Source organism: Phacochoerus africanus, chromosome 3 (assembly GCF_016906955.1).
Source record: "Phacochoerus africanus isolate WHEZ1 chromosome 3, ROS_Pafr_v1, whole genome shotgun sequence".
Classification (NCBI taxonomy): Eukaryota; Metazoa; Chordata; class Mammalia; order Artiodactyla; family Suidae; genus Phacochoerus; species Phacochoerus africanus.
This window is the reverse complement of record NC_062546.1, coordinates 188,818,115-188,836,821: the sequence shown is the minus strand read 5'-3', so window position 1 is coordinate 188,836,821 and position 18,707 is coordinate 188,818,115.

The following is an 18,707-nucleotide window of genomic DNA, read 5'->3' as shown; positions in this document are numbered from 1 at the left end:
GGTAGACTTTAAGTATCATGAGACCAAAGATAAGTAGACATTCCAAATGAGGAAAATAAAATGCACCAAGAGAAGGAAAAATGTTTATGATTCTACTGAGAAAAACAATCAGCAGTCACCTGATGAGCTCAGGACAATAAACACTTAGTCTTACAATGATGGCCGGAATCACCACGAAAATTAACCACCTACTTCTAAAACTTTAGGGACAGCACAATTACCATAGCTGGCATCATAAAAATATCATTTCAAACAGGGGCTCACACAATGTTGTTTGTTAAGAACCCTCTTGGCATCAAAATTAAAGTCCCCTTCGATACTGTAAATGTAAAGTGTCCCTCTGGAATATGCTCTCTCTTTCTACTCTGTATGCATGAGGACGCTCAGAGACAGAAAAATCCTGGCGGTGAGGAGGCATGGAAAGTCTCCAGGGATTCTAGAACCATTTGGAAGGGGGAACACTTCTTAAAAATCTGGACAGTTTGAGACATGCCTTCACAAAACAGGAAAAGATAATCTATATAAAGTAGAATAATATGATTCAAAAATAGTTTGTTGATCATGATCCATGTGTTAATTTGTTACCAAAAATGTTATAGGACCAGATGACACATCAATACTAATTTTCAGCTCTAAAAGAAGATGGAAAAAAATTCACTTTATAGGTGGGAAATAGGGAAGTCCGTGGATTTCTCTGGTTCACCAAAAGCCCTGGATTTTGAAAAAAGTTTTCTCTAGCACACAAAAATATTCCTATTCCATTCTGCCTTAGCTTACCTTGTGTTACTTGGCTAAACTCTCTCTCCTCTACCATTCAAATTTTACTCTTCCTTTAACTGTCTTCTCAAAAACTAACATATTCCATGAGTTTTAACCTCCCTTTTTCCTGCTTATGCTAGACTCTAAGGATCATTGAATCTTTGAACTCAAACAGTGTTTTTGGTTAGTGTACTCAGACTTTTGGTTAGTGTAACTAACTTCATATTGGGGGAGGTGTATACATGTTCGCCTTTGTCCCTTGCTCCTCAGCTAAATTGTAAGCTTCCCAAGGGAAGAGAAAGTGTGCTTTACACTTCTCTGTGCCAACCTTCTATACCATGAGCCTATTCAGATGCTTCGAACACACTGGGAATCCTGACCAGGATGATTTATCATCGATGAAGCCGTCTGGGGCATGATGAGTGCATTCCCAGAGACTCTCAATAATATAAAGGTTTGAGATGAATATGATTTATCCTTGTTGTTTAAGATCTAGATCTCAGGAAAGGCAACCCTATTCTGAATGGCCAGTTTAGAATACTTAGGATATCAAGTTGCTCCTAAGAGCATAAAGTAGTTATGGGAGGAAATTGTGATGAGTAATAGCTTATAACCATTGGATGCAATCCTGCAAAAATACAAACATGTAGATTTCATAAACGTCTTGTGAGTGCTTTCAGTTTGCTGGGTGTTACCCTACCATTTCCTCCTGGTAGGTATTACTAGCCCTAATTCATAAAGGAAAGAGATGGGCTAGGAGGAGTGATGTGAGTACAGAGTTCAGACGAGCAGGTACTGGAACATGTTGGAAAGCAGGACTCTTGACCTCATCTCTATTGAATCACAACTTCCTTCTGTACACTAATTCTTCCAAGAGCAATATTTTTTTCATGTTTTCAAGTTTCAGTCATAAAAGGGATAGACATTGAACTCTAAGAACTTCTCGTATCACACTAGTCATTTGTAATATTGGTGAAAAACAAATATCTGATAATAAGTATTGATATATTTAAAACAAACATAGAGACTCTGGAATGAAGGAAAGCATTATACATTTCCCTATGCTGTTGCTGATACAAATACACATAAATGAATACTATTCGTGGTGACCAGAACAATTTGGAAGAATTCTTCTAGGCTGCCTGTATTGGATACCCATCTTTTTATTGGCCTGCTTAGCAGAAGAACCCCCTTTCTGGTTTGATGAGTCTCTGCCTCCTGTCTCTGGGTGGGAGGCTGGGTCACTACTTTACTGCAGAATCTATCCAATTTCTCCCCATCCAGGGAGGCCAGATGGAAGGAAGAGCAGGTGATGTAGCCTCAGCCAGTCTGATCTCCTCCCTCAGGGCTTTGAAGGTCTGATGGGTGATTTGCATTGAGACAGTGTAGCTGCACCTTGGAGTCTACAGTAAGTGATGACAGAGTTGTGCAGCAACAGTAGTGACAAGGTTCTTCCCAGATTATTTCTTATCTCCAGCCTCCCTTGCCTCCTTCCTGTTTTCTCATCCTGATTCTTTAGCATCTCCTTTTAATTCGTTTAGCAGTTATCCTTCCAAATCCCTCGAGTTTAAATTAACTCAAGTTGTTGTCTGTACTTGCAGCCAATAGCATACGTATGTGACAGTCCAATAGAAAAAAAACATACTATACAAAACAATGTACTAATGAGAATGATTAAGTTAATCTTTCTGTCTGTAAGTTAATTTTTACTGGAGACCTGTGGATAGTTTTCAAAACACAGTGACTCACAGTCCAAGTAGATTTCTTCAGGGGCTCAGGGTTAATGACCAATGTCCAAATGGATGAAATACCTGATGTCTGGACTAATGTTTAGCCTGGAGATGTTGATTGTTTCCCAGAGTGGGGTACAACAACACAAGATGCACAAAGTTGAGAAGGAGTATAAAGAGCACACACTTTGAAGTCATTTCCTTCAACACTAATAGCTTGTGCCATCCTTACAATTACCCAGCTTCTCTAAGCTTTAATATCCTCATGTGGTCACCGGGGATGAGTGCATATACTCTTCTCATTGTAGGGAGTTCATAAGTCTAAAGCCTAGTAAATATTGAATTAATGTTGGCCAAGCCTTTGCCTCTTCTATTACAACTTCTGCTAATTTCCGGATGCAGTGGGAACCATTGTCTATGCAGAAGGGATAATCAAAAAAAAAAAAAAAAAATGACTCAAAGAGTCATCTGTCAAAAAAGACCAGGGGGAAAAATTACACATAATATGTGTGTCTGCGGGTGGCTTTTGGGCTTCATAGAGCTAATATTTATACATTCAGCTCTTTAAGAGTAATCCCACAAGTTCATGACATAAAATACATTATAGTTTTGATAAAGCATGTGAAAATTTGAATTGTATTCTGCCAAGGTGGTGAAAAAGAGCAAATCACTTTTAGGTCGTGAGTGGACTCAGATGATTTTTCAGCATCCACATTTCTGTTCATCTTGGTTGTTTTCTACTAACTTCTACTTCCACTCACAAGGTGATCGAATTACAGATTCTTTGCGGAATAAAACCTCCAAAAGAGAAGTACAGGGAATGTAAGGCAAGGGAGAGGGAAGAGGTGTTTTTCCTAAAAGAACAGATATCTGCAAAGTTGAATCTGCCCTCAGCAATGCCTTGGACTTGAGGAGGGTGAAGTTCTGTTTATTCTCTGTCATCGGAAGATGTAAGCCTTCATGCAAACATTTAGCACTGGCTTCAGCCAACTCAACATTGTTGCTCAAGCAAGAGAATATTAAAAGGCAGGGTGGTGGCAATGTTTTTATTCACATTTCACAGCAGTTTATGTTGGGAATCATTTGTTACATAGTACTTGGGAATTTGTTGGTTGGTATAAATTCATGAACAGAAGATTTTTTTTTTTTTTCCTCTCTGTGGGCAAAAATTGAAAATCATGCTAAAGGGCCAGAATTTTACAAGGAAAAAAGGCTAACTATATAACAATGAACTGGTTCTCTCCCCAAGAATTCTAAGACCGGTGTTTTCCATGAGAATCATCAAATCACAGAGTCACAGAAGACTCCCATCTGTCTCTCTAGGTTATATCAGATGAGAATTTTATTTTATTTTATTTATTTATTTATTGGTCTTTTTAGGGCTGTAACTATGGCATATGGAGATTTCCAGGCTAGAGGTCAAATTGGAGCTGTAGCCGCTGGCCTACACCACAGCCACAGCAAGGCCAGATCCAAGCCGTGTCTGCGTGTCTGCGAACTACACCACAGCTTACCACAATGCCGGATCTTTAACCCACTGAGCAAGGCTAGGGATAGAACCTGTATCCTCATGGATACTAGTCAGATTCGTTTCCACTGAGCCATAATGGGAACTCCTAGATGGGAATTTTAAGTGAACATTCCAGATTGTGTTTCTAATTCCATGGACCCTCGTATACACACATTTTAAAAGTTATACAATTATACAACACAAATCCTGAGCTGGGGGTAGGGGTAGGAAGGATGAAGGAGGGGAGGCAGAAGGATCATTCCGCTGACCACTTGGGAAAGTCTTGAATTTGGAATATATGATTTGTTGGTACTATGAGAGATAACGTAATGTATTTTCTATCTGTGTCTCTCCACTATGGAAAGTTTCAGTCTATAAAGGAGTATTTGACAAAAAAAAAAAAATAAAGCAAAAAGAATTATGGAGGCTAATTAGAAAATATCTCTAACACTTACCTTCAGTTTGTATTGCAACTTGAACGGATGGGAACTGCTCGAGAGTATAACTTCATTCCCTAATGTGGGATTTTGTGTGATATTGTGTTCCAAGAAATGTGTCACCATTATGCTGTCTTTTTTGATGGATGAAAAATGTTTCCTCCGTAGTCTCCACAATTAACATTATACTGCTTTATTTCCTCTCTCTGAAGGACACATTATTTTTAAAGGTTATTTATTGTTCAAGTAGGTTTTCTCTGTGATTCCTTCCTCTGATGAGGTTACTCAGAATATCATCCTGCAGACATGCAGTGTTGCTCGGTAGCAGAGAAAATAACAGTGTCGTTAACCTCCTTAACACTGGAGATAAATTAACACTAATAAGATAGGTACCAGGGTAGCAATTGACTTGACAGAATGAAATTCACCAGCCTAAGGAGATGGTAGCCGGTGTCACCCTGCTATACTCCACAGAGCTGTGCAGATGCAATGCCTAGCGAGCTTCTTATTTCTGCCTTCTTGATGTTCAAGGCAGCACACTGCCCTGAATTAAAGTCCGGCTGATTGCGGTCCTCTCTTACCCTCTGCTGCTGGCCTTGCTGATGGAAACCAGTGCCACTGTTATTAATTTAAGTCTCCACGGATCAAATAACTTTTCTCATCTCATTTCATGACAGGATATCAGGATAGCTTCATGGTAGATATACATGCCAGGACAAGAGTGCACTGGAAAATATTTTGTCAAGATATTTAAATGATGTGCTGAGAGGGGAAATAGGCAGAGTACATGTCTTAAGGGAAGCAAGCTAGGGGGAGAAAAGGCAACGATCTAAAGATAGAAGTAAAAATTAAAATGATGTTGGCTTTTCAGGGGTCCCTGAGGTCACCTTTGACCAGCCATGGAAATGAATTTTAAGTGTTCATTTGTTAATTGAACACTAAATGAATATGGCGATAATTAATATTTTTACTGCCTATTAATTAAGAAAGTGTGTCCTGTGTAAGCTACCTAGAAAGATGATCTATGAGGCATGACTAAGTTGGAACGCCACTGTGAACTGATTGTGGCCTCGCACATGGAGATATAAATGTGTGCGTCGTTTTGCTTCATATTGGAGCAGCTTTTAATAAATTGATGGTTCTTAACAACCGTCCGTTTGTGTGCTTGGATAGACTGTAGTTGCACACGCAGGGAGCCTCTTTCTGCTGTTATCTGACATTGCCGGCAGGCTGAGACAGTGTGCAGCTCACTGCTCACAGAGGGGCCGCTTCTGAAGAGTCTTTGTCTGTGGCATGTGGAGGGTTTCAGGTTTGTGCCTTCATCCAGTGGCCAAAACATCTGGTTCAGTTTTGGGGAAATACTTGTAGCTATTTTTCCATCCGGATTTAATTACTGCCACTGGAACATTAATGGGTGCCCTGCTGGCCTAATAGATTTTATCTGTGCACCCTCATATCTATGAAGTGTAATTGACAAATCAGAGCCCTGTGTTTTGCTGGAACTTTCATAAAACGGCCACAACCTGAAGAATTGAGGATTGTCAGAATTCAAGGATGAACAGATACCAGATTTGTGAGACAGGGATTCTAATTTGCAAAGAAGATTACTTTTGCTTAAGGAATTTAACATTCATGGAGAAAGTCATCTCCTATATTCCAAAATTAACACCCTAAATAAGATAGATATACTAACAGCAACCATAGGAGGATATACTTCAATGCTAAAACCACTTTAATCTCTAGGCTATTAAATGAGCAAGTTTGATTTAAAAAAAATATTTCCCAAACAACAGGTGATGCAGAAAAGAAGATGAGTAGCCATTATGGAGAACAGTATGGAGGTTCCTCAAAAAACGAAAAATTGGGTTGACATATGATCCAGGAATCCCACTCTTGGGCCTACATCTGGACAAAACTACAATTCAAAAAGATACATGAACCCCAATGTTCTTTGCAGCACTATTTACAATAGCCAAAAAATGGAAACAACCTAAATATTCATTGACAGAGGAATGGATAAAGATGTGGTACATATATACAATGGAATATTACTCAGTCATAAAAAAGAATGAAATAATGACATTTACAGCAACATGGATGGACCTAGAGATTATCATACTAAATGAAGTAAGTTAAAAAGAGGAAGACAAATACCATATGATATCACTTATATGTGGAATCTAAGATATGACCCAAATAAACTTATTTATGAAATAGATAATCAGGATAGAAATAGATATTATGCTAGCTTCATGGTAGATATATATGCCAGGACAAGAGTGTACTGGAAAACATTTTGTCAAGATGTTTAAATGATGTGCTGAGAGGGGAAATAGGGCAGGGTATATGTCTTAAGGGAAGCAAGCTAGGGGAAAAAAAGCACCAATTTAAAGATAGAAATAAAAATTAAAAAGATGGGTTTTTATGGGTTTCTCATAGACATAGAGAACAGACTTGTGGTTGCCAAGGAGGAGGAGGTGTAGGGAGGTTGTACTGGGTGTTCAAGATTAGCAGATGCAAACTATTATGTACAGAATGCATAAACAATAAGGTCCCTATTGCACAGGGAACTATATTCAATATCCTGTAATAAACCATAATGAAAGAGAATATGAAAAAATAAAAAAAGAAGATGAAACAAGAGTTACACTTTATTATTGTCTATGTAACAGGCACTTATTTTTTTAAATGTCTAACCTCATTTTAATCATTTAAATAATGTGAGGTGGATATTATGATGGCCTGTATTATGGACAAGGAAATTGAAGCTCAGAGAGATTGTATAACTTGACCAAGGTCATACTCAGATAAGTGGCAGGTGGGACTAGGATTTGAAAACAACTGTGTTTGACTTTGAGTTCATTCTCTTATCTATAATGACAGTAACATACCTTTATCATTCCTTAATCAAGCATCTGTTAAATACTTTCTAACTTCCAGGCAGCCCTAGTCTTTGGTGCTAGGGGCACAAAAGTGGACCAGGTTGGGGTTCTTTGTGCAGCCAGAGTGGTTGGCCTTGCTGGAAGTGTCTCTACTGCATCACGTAAAGACTTGACTAGGCTGGAGAAACCCTGTAACCCCGACATGCTTTCCGCCAGCTTAAAGCTTCATCATGAAAGGGATCATTCCATTTGAACTACGTCCATTAATATTGTCAAAATGAATTAGACAGATCTTTTAAAAAATGTTAAGAGAGTAATAGTTGATTACCACCTAATATTTAGTAGCAAAGCCACATCTTATAGTGACTGAGAAATACCCATTTTGAAATCGATAGGATTTGGATCTGAGTCTCTGCTCATTCTTATTACCAAAATGTTGTTTCAGATTTTTGGAGACACATTTTTTCATCAATAAAATGGTGATAATGCTATTTTTTTTCATTGGGTTTCTTTGATACTAGATGAGATAATGTATTATAATTTGGCATAGTGCTGAGCACACAGTTTAGTCTTACAACTATCATTACTCTTATTACCAGGACAAAAAGGATGTCCCGTGAACCCTTCTCTCCTGGTGTTCACTGCGGCCTGGTGAGTCCCACGTATTTCGACATGTAAACTGACTCTTCTCAGGAAGTGTGTAAAAGCTCCCGAGATGAGGCATTCTAGCGCAACATCATATAGTAGCGCAGTCTATCTTCCTTCTGGTTTGAGCCCTTTTTTCATCTTTCTCTGTGTTTATTTCTGGATGGTTCATCTTATGCTGTGGGTAAGACATTTGATTCTTGATGCCTATTTTTTGTTTTGTTTTGTTTTTTGCTCTTCTGAATATTACTGCTTAATTTCTTTACCCACTTCTTCCTTTGAAAGTGCGCTACAATTTTGGATCACCAACAGAGAATGCCGACTTGTTTTAATATTGACCATATCTTATTCCCACAATAGCCGTTGCCTCTCATGCTCTAAAATAATAAGATGTAGGTTATGTTTGAAGGGAGCAGGTGCTACGTTTTCAAGTCATCAAGTTGGCATTCAGATATATTACCAACAAACAAGCCAAGCATGAAAATGTTAATTTTTTTTAGTTTTTATATTTTTTCCTTTTTTTTTTTTGTTTGTTTGTTTGTTTGCTTTTTAGGGCCGCACTCACGGCATATGGAAATTCCCAGGCTAGGGGTCAAATTGGAGTTGTACCCACTGGCCTATGCCACAGCTACAGCAACATGGGATCCCAGCCGCGTCTGTGACCTACACCACAGCTCACAGCAACGCCGGATCCTCAACCCAATGAGCGAGGCCAGGGATCGAACCCGCAACTTCGTGGTTCCTAGTTGGATTCATTTCAGCTGCGGCATGATGGAAACTCCCTTAAAATTTTTTTGAAGTATAGTTGATTTACAATGTTGTGACAATTTCTGCTGTACAACAAAGTGCAAATATACATGTACACACATCTTTTCAGATTCTTTTCCTATATAGATTATCACAGAATATTGGGTAGAGTTACCTGTGCTATACTGCTTGTCCCCATTGGCCAATCATTCCATATACCCCAGAGAATGTTAACTTCTAAGAAGACAGGTAAATGTCTTTCTGGGAAAATATTTTGAGCATGTTGTACCAATGTGAAATATCACATAGAAACAAAAACAAAAGCAAAAACAGGGGTTATAGCTAAAGGGAATTGCCACAGAATGGAGAGAAAACTGCTCAATGGAAAGAGCCCATGTATCAGTATGTAATAGAGCAGAGTTTGAAATGTGACTCTCAGGATAACTTACTATGTAACTTTGAGGATATCACATCCTCTCTCTGAAGGTCTTTTTTTTTTTTTTTTTCTATAAGAAGATTATATTACAACTCAAGTCAAAGATTATTGTGAAGATTACATAAAATAATAACAAACAATTGATATTTTTCCAAGTAGATAATGACTAGAATACTCGCTGTATTCATCCACGTTTTCTTGCAAAACAGTAGTATATATGGTCCAGGTCCAGAGATTGTCAAGACTGAAGTTTATGATTCAGTTAGGGTAATCCTCCCCCCCCCGCCTTTTTTTGCTATAAAAAATTTAATGTGTTTAGCAGCCTGCACAGAATGATGGAGTCTGTAAGGAAGTATGGGGGAAAATTCTGAGTCCTCTGTTCCCCTGTCCTGTAAAGCTGTGCTGTCATTTTATTTTTTCAAAAGTAGACTTTATATTTTAGAGCTGCTTGGGGTTTATAGAAAATTAGTCAAAAAGTACATAGAGTCCTCATAGGCTCTCTTTCCTCCGCACATAATTTACCCTATTATTAATATCTTTATGTTATAACACTTCCTTTTTATTAGCACATTTGTTATAACCTCATGTACCAATATGGATACATAGTTTTAACATTTTTTATTAAAATGTCCTTGATTTACAATTCTGTGTTAGTTTTAGGTGTGTGGTAAAGTGATTGATACATATTAACTAAGATCCATAGTTTACATTAGGGCTCACACTTTGTATTATATAGTTCTAAGAATTTGGACAAATGTGTAATGTCATTGGTTGAGGTGTAGCCACCATTACAGTATCACATAACTGTACTGCTCTAGAAATTTCTTTTGCTCCACCTATTCGTCCTTCTTGTCCTCCCTTTGAACTTCTGGCAACCATTGCTCTCTTATGGAGCAGCAAAACCTTTTCTGGAAGGTCAAATAGAATCGTTTATTACATAGTCTTTACAGATTGACTTCTTTCATTTAACAATATTCATTTAAAGTTCCTCCATGTTTTTTGTATGTCTTGATCCCTCATTTCTTTTTATCCCTGAATAATATTCCAATGTATAAAATAATACAGTTTATCCATTTACTTTTTTTTTACACATCTTCTCATATACTTTTCTTTTGTTATTATTTTTTTAATAGTTATTTCCCCAATGCATTTTTTTTCTACTGTACAGCATGGTGACCCAGTTGCACATACATGTACACATTCTATTTTCACACATTATCATGCTCCATCATAAGTGACTAGACAGAGTTCCCAGTGTGAAGAGCATCTTGATGGCTTCCAGTTTTAGGTGATTATGAATAATGCTGCTATAAATGTCTGTGTGTAAGTTTTTGTGTGAACGTAAGTTTTCAACTCATTTAAATAAATGCCTAGGAGTACTCTTGCTGGATTGTACGGTAAGACTATGGCTAGCTTTGAAAGAGTTTGTCAAATTTTCTTCCAAAGTGGCTGTATCCTTTTGCTTTTCCATCAGCAGGGAAGGAGGACTCCCATTGCTCTACATCTTAGTCAGTATTTGGTGTTGCCAGTATTTTAGATTTTAGACATTCTAACAGGTAGGTAGTGGTATCTCTGTTTTTTTTTATTTTTTTTTCCTAATTTGCATTTCCCTAGTGACATATGATATTAAGAATTTTTCCATGTGCTTATTTGCCATCTGTATACTTTCTTCAGTGAGGTGTCTGTTCAGACATTTTGCTCATTTTGAAATTAGGTTGTTTGTGTTCTTATGGTTGAGTTTTAAGTGTTCTTAGTGTATTTCATACAGTAGTACTTTATCAGACTGGTGTTTTTCAAATATTTCTTCCATGTTCATGACATTTTTTATTCTTTTAACATTATCTTTTATTTACTTATTTATTACTTTTATAATGATTTTTATTTTTTCCATTATAGCTGGTTTAGTGTTTTGTCAATTCTATAATGTACAGCAAGGTGACCAAGTCACACATACATAAATATTTTCTTTTCCTCACATTATCCTCCATCGTGCTCCATCATAAGTGACTAGATATAATCTCATTGCTTATCCATTCCGAAGGCAAGAGTTTGCATCTATGAACCCCATTATGTTTTACAGACCAGGCCTTTTAATTTTTTTAAAAATATTTTTAGGGCCACACCCACAGCACATGGAGGTTTCTCAGGCTAGGGGTCGAATCAGAGCTGTAGCCACAGGCCTATACCACAGCCACAGCAATGTAGGATCTGAGCTGTGTCTGCAACCTACACCACAAGTCACAGCAATGCCGGATCCTTAACCCACTGAGCAAGGACAGGGATCGAACCTGAGTCCTCATGGGTCCTAGTCAGATTCATTTGGATTGAGCCACAGCAGGAAGTCCCAGATCTTTTACATTTTAATGAAGCCTAACTTCTTAGTTTCTTCTTTCATGGCACATGCTTTTGGTACTGTATCCAAAGATCCATCATCAAATCCAGAGTAACTTAGCTTCACTCCTACCTTCTAGAAGTTTTACACTTTGTGTTTTACATTTGGCCTTGACACATTTTGAATTAATTTCTTTTTATTTTATAATGTTTAAAATATGAAGTAATTTCACCATGAAAAAGTTTGAGAATCACCGACATAGAGAAACTTTAGAATAGCTGTCCCAAATACTGATGATAAATTCCAAACTATTGAGTGGCATTTTTTTCTCTTAGATGTGAAGCTATATTTCAATGCAAATGTCCAGTTTTTTTTTCCCCATTGTGTTCATGAAGGTTATCCGGAAAATAGAATGCAAATGCTTAGATCTCTTATATATAAACCTAGTCTATTCTATGGCCAGTGAGAAATGGTTGCCTCAATTCATGCACAAGTCTGTAGTTACTGGTATGATCATGCACTGATGCCCATAATCACAATTAACATCAGAAAATTAGATTACGCTTTCAGTGGCTTCTAAGAACTATTCTAAGTCGTCAGAAATATTGAGAGGCTGTTAGAATCCTATACTTCTGCAGCTGCTTAGTGATTTTAATGGATAAGAACCTTGATGTAAATTTCCTCATATCCTTTGTGTCCACCTTGATATAGAGCCCTGTATAATTTTAGACAGCATAGCCCAAAGGCTGATGGGAGTTCTGGAGAGGTACAGCTGACTATGGTAGCACAAACACCATGGTAGCATATTTTTAGGATTTAGAAAATATGGGAAAATCAGAATTACTTCTCCTTTGTTTTTTTGTTAATCTTGGTCGATGTTACCAACTTTTCAAACTTTTGTTAATCTTGGTTGATATTACAATGCTTTTCAAACTTTAGTGTGTTAATGGGTCACCTGGGGATTTTGTTTTAAGTGGGTTCTGATTTGGTAACTCCAGGTTAGAGCCTAAGATTCAGGGTGAGGGGACATTCAGAAAACTCAGCTTGGAACACTCCTCTTTAACACAGGACACAGCATTCCTAACATAATTGGACTTCTGATATATTCTTCATACAGAATTTTCTCTATCTTCCAATGAATTACAGAGTTTTGCAGCCAGGGTTATACTTAATTTTAAAAGATGCATCTGGAACAGTTTCTTAGGTAGGTTGTAAGGAGGCCTATCCCGAAATTTGTTTCATTGCATGTGGCTTCCTGAGAAAGTCCTTTTCTAAGGTAGACATTTGTCTTCACAGTCCCACCCTTCCTTCAATCCTCTTCATTTCACTCTGGGTACCACTGAGCACCTTTGTAAATACAACATGCTTGTGCTCTTAGTGTAAGACCTTGTCAGAGACTCCTCTATCTTATGCAATCCCGTGTCACCAGCACGAAAAACAGGGGCTTGGTATAGAATAGGCATTATACAAAATATTTCTAGTTACTACTTCATAACCATCATTTTTTAAAATGTACTAAAAATAAACAAAACTTTTCCAAGTTGAATACACTTGAGGACTAAGTCACCAAAGCAAACAGTTTTCTTAATTGCAGGAATTATCAGAACCTTTAGTGTGTTAAAGTTCTAGCCGGATACAAAAAGTGTTATATGCATGATAACGTCAGGATTCCAAAATGTTTATGACTGCTTGTATTAGATGCAGATACTATAGGGAAGAATCATAAATGGAAGTTTAGAAGAAAATGGAACTGGAAAATTCCTCATCAGTACAAGCAGCTGTATGTTTACGGGACTTTCCTTAGTATTCTCTTCACTGATATTCTTGTAGTTTATACAATTGATTGTACATAATATAATCATGGAGATTTATTATCACTGTAGCCACCTGAATATTTTTATGTTGTTTAAAATGAGTCAAACAGTGTTCTAAGAATGGTTCAAGTAGGATGTGGAGCCTAGTTTCTAGAGCCAATCCAGAAAATGAATCCTCAAATTATCCTAATACATATCAATATGATAAGCCATGGTACTTTGGAGTATCTTAATGTATTACTCTCTATTCTTATGGGGGATGAGAGATCTTCAAGGTCATGTTATTTGGGTAAAGCTCTTCATCCCAGATAATCCTATAGTCACTCAATTAGCCAAACACCATCATTCTTACTTTTTAAACTAGTTGGAATTCTCTGATGAAAATCAGTCCAGGTTTTAAATTCATCCAATCACCCAACAAAAAATTGTACTGCCATCTGTGTTCAAAGTGCTATGTCAGGCTCTCTGATCAACAGGAGACATGTGAGAAATGGTTCTGTTTTCCTTAATACCTATAATTTAGCAGAGTGGTCATACCCCAAAGTTTACAAAGGGATCATTGAAGCAAGAGGCTCAAAACATGGAAATTAGAAAAATAGTTAATAACACAGATGCTTATTACTCAAAAAATAGGAAAACTGAAAGAAATTTAATCATCTTTGTCCCACTAATATGTATTTTTTTTTTTCCTGTATAATGAAAAGGAAACAGGATACAGCCCTGGGCAGGCTCTGAAAAATTTTGATAGAAAGCTTGATGAAAGGGTGACCTTAATATGCTCACAGAAATGCAAAATAAGTTTGCATGCCCACATTTTACAGAAAGCAGGTACAGAAAAATTGAACTTGCCTTACATGATAGTTTGGAAGCAACTGTTCTATAAGGATTTCAGTCTCCTTTCAGCTGTGATAATTGGCAATTGCTGAACAATTGAGGAGTCACATGGTTGACGAAATGACCAAAATAACTATTGATTGCTTGTGTTTTGCTCCTGTTATGTCAGCTATCAAAACAGAGCAATCTAATCTATTTCATAGCTGGCAGCTATGACTATAGCCAAAATGCATTTGATTGGGAAATATTAAACACAGTCTAAGTTTTGAGCTCAATGCATCTAGTCAGTTAAAGATATTTTGAAATAGGTAGTGTAGCTCAGATTAAAGCATCCCAAGATTTTAATTTTCAAATATCTTGCAATCCTCAATGGGAATTACAAGTGAGTGGCCTTTATCTTTTCCTCCTAGTTTGCCTATGTTTCTCCCCAGTTTCCTGATATCTTCACAAAGTGCACTTGAACTTCAAGAAGGGCCATAGTTTTTCTTCTGTTCATGGTCCCAATATGATTTTTCCTGTCCTTAGTTCTATCATCCTATAAACTTATTATAATTAAATTTCAAAAAAAAAATACTAGAGACCATGAATCCTCTGGCAGTTTGGACTCCTGATGGTATAGAACTCTACATAGAAAACTATATATTTGAACTTGGTTTCTCTAATGACAGTCCACTACTAGAGTGCCTTTGAAATGTTGAATCCTCAATTGAGCCACAAGTTGATCTTCTCCAATGGTTTAGCTACAACAAATAATAGAAAGAATTCACCACCTGAAAGTAATTTTAACAGGATGCAAACTGAGCACTGTTTTTCTTTACCTAAAGTGTGAGTCACATCACTGTCCTCTTCTTTCCTTTGCTTTGGGAGAGTTAATACTTTACAGAAGTTCTAGGGATGGAGCGATTTGCTTAGGTGTTGGTTTTGCTTTGATGTGCAATAGACAGATGCAGTTGACGATACTGGGGAAGACAAGCTGCATCATTTGTCTCCCAGGGAGCCTCAAAACTCATTTCACAACTCATTCATTAGAAAACCAAGCCTGTCTCAAAAGAGGCCAACCACGGAACTCTGGGGCCCTCCACTGCAGAGGAGAGCAACCCTGTGTCCCTGGGGGCAGATAAAACTCAACCTCTGAACCTCAAAGAAGGCTTTTGTGCTTGGAGGGAGCAGATTTATGACAGTTGGTGAACCAAAGAAGCCGTGGGCATTTGAAGGAACAAGGTTAACTGAACATTGTCTTTTTGTTGGTGGGGATGTATTTGTTCTTTTTGTTCTTCCCTTTTTGAAGAATTTCTAAAGGGAAGAAAGTCCCTGGCTCAATCACAGTCTTAAAATAATATACAGGATATTCTAAAAAGCACATTGAAAATCTCACTATTATTAGGTAGGAGTTCCAGGACTGTACTTGAGAAAGGAACTACACTAGTTCGGCAGTAGCTGGTCTTAGCTTGAGCCATGGTCAGTAGTTGAAGATCCATGCTGATCCTTTGAAAGCTCCGGAAGTCTTCTATAGCCAAGATCACAGCTTGATCTTAGCCAACTTTAAGCCTCCCCATGGAGCTAGCAAGTAGCCTATTTCCCTTTCAGTCAAGAAGAGGATCAGAGACTTGAAGTTATCTGAACCCTAGGATTATTATCTAGAATCATCAGGGACATGAAAACACATTAATAGAAACAATAATCCTGCAGGAATGGTAGGTCAGAGAAACAACCTCTGGTCTCTGCCTTTAGTCAAAGAATAATCTGGTAAAGAACTGTTATGCTCCTTACATGTAAAGTCTACTGAGAAAAATTCAGAGCATCTAACAAACAACAGTAACATAAGAAAAAGATAAAATGGATTGAAGTTTATCTGAAAAGCTACTCAGTCAATATTACTTAACCCTCGTTTTGGGTATTGGATTTCTGATTCTGTGTGTGTAAGGTTGGCTTCTTAACCTTAATCTTGCCTACTTTGAACTTTGACTTCATTTATGCCCTTGGCTCTTTTAATAGCTGCCACATGATTGAAAACCTAATCTTATCTCAGCTTCTCCTGGTAACTTACATACCATCCAAGAGAAGTCTGTTATGATAAACAGGATGGCATTTCAGAATTATAAATAAAAATCCACGTTACCCTGTCTTCTTTTTCTGCTTGTGGGAATAGTAAAAAGACTGTCAAAAATTCAGGAATGAAAGTGTAAGAACTACATGCAACTCTAAGTACACAGGGCAAAATGTTTATTTCTGGTGAAATCCAAGGGACACATTCCTGGGGCTAGAGTTGTTGTTGTTGTTGTTGTTTTTAAATTAGGGCAAAACTCATGTTGTAGTTAAAATAAGCAGGTTCCTGCATGGAGTACTATGAACAGTGCCAGAATTTCAAGTCCATAGGATATTGACAGTGTGACCCTGGTAACTCCTTGCTCCGAGCCGATCAATGCCTTGGGGAGTTCTGGTACCTTGAAGCAGTTGAGTGGAATTGGGCAGAGGAAATATCAAGAAATTCAGGACTCCAGGTTTTTGGCCAAAATCCAAGTGCCCAATGGTCCAACCAATGGAAGATAATCAAGCACTTAAAAAGTGGAGACCTCCAGACCCATCAAGTTTATTATCAAAATAAGAGCTCACCCTAAATGACCATATTTCATAGTTAAAGTCATACAAGCCAGAGAATCTAAAAAAGTTATGTCAGGAACTAGGCAAAAGGGTTGAGACCTAAGGATTCTTAGAAAATAGTGATTATAGCATCAAAGACAGCATCATCTGGATTAGAAATTGCTCTGCCAGATGCTGAGTTACTTCAGGCTTTTTTTTTTTTTTTTTGAAATCTTCCAGACCTACCTGAGTTTGCAGACAGCATGAGCTAGGGTAAGGAACATGTGATTTGGAGTCTGACCAGTTCAAATATTTATCACCCTTTTGGAGCATTTATTCTGCTTTCTCTACATTCTCTGCAAACTTCACAATAAGCTTCCATGCCAGGGACTATTATCTTTCTGATACAGACATGAAAATGCAGTCTCAGGGAGGTTAAGTCATGTGTCCAAAACCACATGGCTAGAACGCAGTATTGGACTCCATCAATAGTCAGTGGAACCTTAAATTGTAAAATGGGAATTATAGAATGTGGGGTTGCTATAAGGATCAAGGGAAATATAGCATGTCAAAACACTGTAAAGGCAGTAGAGCATGGTACAGGAGGTCATTTTTGCTTTTTACCCTGTCTCACCTGAATTTGAGCTGGAATTCCATCCAGTGTCAGGGGAGCGCAACCTCTTCTTGGGGTCAAGAGAAAACCTGTCCATGGCTCTGGCTGATGGGGAAATGTGGAAAATGTCATGAGACTAGACTGTGTATTCAATGTGTGGTCCCCAGGCTCAGCTGCCTGTTGGGCCCTTGAGATGGGGCTGGTCCAAATTGAGATATGCTGAAGTTATAAAACCCATATTGGATCGCAAAGACTTGGTCCAAAAAAAGAATGTAAAATATCTCAATGATAACGTTTATATTGATCACACATTAAAAGAATAATATTTCAGATGTACTGAGTTACATGCATGCAATTTAAAAATTAATTTTATTTTTCCCTTTTTAAAAATTTTATTTCTTCATTTCTTTATTTATTTTGTCTTTTTTAGGGCCACACCTCCAGCCTGAATATCCCAGGCTGGGGTTCAAATTGGAGCTGTAGCTGCCAGCCTATGCCACAGCCACAGCAAAGCCAGATCTCAGCCACATCTGCGACCTATACCACCTCTCAAGGCAATGCTGGATCCTTAATCCACTGAGTGAGGCCAGGGATCAAACCTGAGTCCTCATGGATACTACTCAGGTTCATTACCACTGAGCCAGAACGGGAACTCTTTTCTCTCTTTTTTTTAATGTGGCTATTAGATGTACATGGTTTTGCATTTGCGGCTTGCATAATATTTCTGTTGCACATCACTGGCCTAGAATCTTAGTGACTTGATTCCCCCATTTTTTTTCCTTTTTTTTTTGTCTTTTTGCCATTTCTTGGGCCACTCCCGCAGCATATGGAGGGTCCCAGGCTAGGGGTCCAATCGGAGCTGTAGCCAACCAGCCTACGCCAGAGCCACAGCAACGCAGGATCGGAGCCGCGTCTGCGACCTACACCACAGCTCACAGCAACACCCGATCCTTAACCCACTGAGCAAGGCCAGGGATCGAACCCGCAACCTCATGGTTCCTAGTCGAATTCGTTAACCACTGAGCCACGACGGGAACTCTGTTTCCCCCATTTTAAAGACTATCTTCTTATAATCTAGAGTTAATAGTCCTGTTGAATTTTCAATTAAGCTCTTAATATTTCCCCAAACAAATTTGTCCCTGACAGCCATATATATTAAGGAAAGATCTATTACTTTTGTAAGTATCAACTTTTCTCCAAGTCATCTTAGAAGATACAGGAAAGTACTTTTTTTTTTTTTATTTTAGGATTTTTCTTTCCATTATAGTTGATTTACAGTGTTCTGTCAATTACTACTGTACAGCAAAGTGATTCAGTCATACATGTACACATACCTTGTTTTTCTCACATTATCCTTCATCATATTCCATCACAAGTGAGTGGATATA